The sequence below is a fragment of the Buceros rhinoceros genome, unplaced genomic scaffold, assembly GCF_000710305.1.
Source record: "Buceros rhinoceros silvestris isolate BGI_N320 unplaced genomic scaffold, ASM71030v1 scaffold18484, whole genome shotgun sequence".
NCBI classification, from domain to species: Eukaryota; Metazoa; Chordata; class Aves; order Bucerotiformes; family Bucerotidae; genus Buceros; species Buceros rhinoceros.
Window position 1 is genome coordinate 811 of NW_010407837.1, and position 372 is coordinate 1,182.

Sequence of the window (372 nt, forward strand, 5' to 3'; positions counted from 1 at the left end):
CCCAGCACCAGGTCCTGCACCAAGACCCACGCGTGCCGTAGAGCATGGGTCTTCGGAGGATGAGGATGAGCCTGAACCCTACTCTAGGAGGGACTTGAGAAATGTTAGACAGGAGTTTAGCAGGCGTCCCGATGAGTCGATTCTGGGGTGGTTGCTTCGTTGTTGGGGAATCACCAGGGAGGTGATAGCATCAACTTAACCGGTGGTGAGGCTAGGCAGTTAGGAAATATGGCCCTGGAAGGAGGCATAAACAATCAGATAGGGAAATCTGAGAGAAGACTCAGTATTTATAGGCGATTTCTGGCAGCTGTATGCGATAGATATCCCCATAGAGACAACCCCATACCCTGTGCCCCTCTGTGGGACACTCTA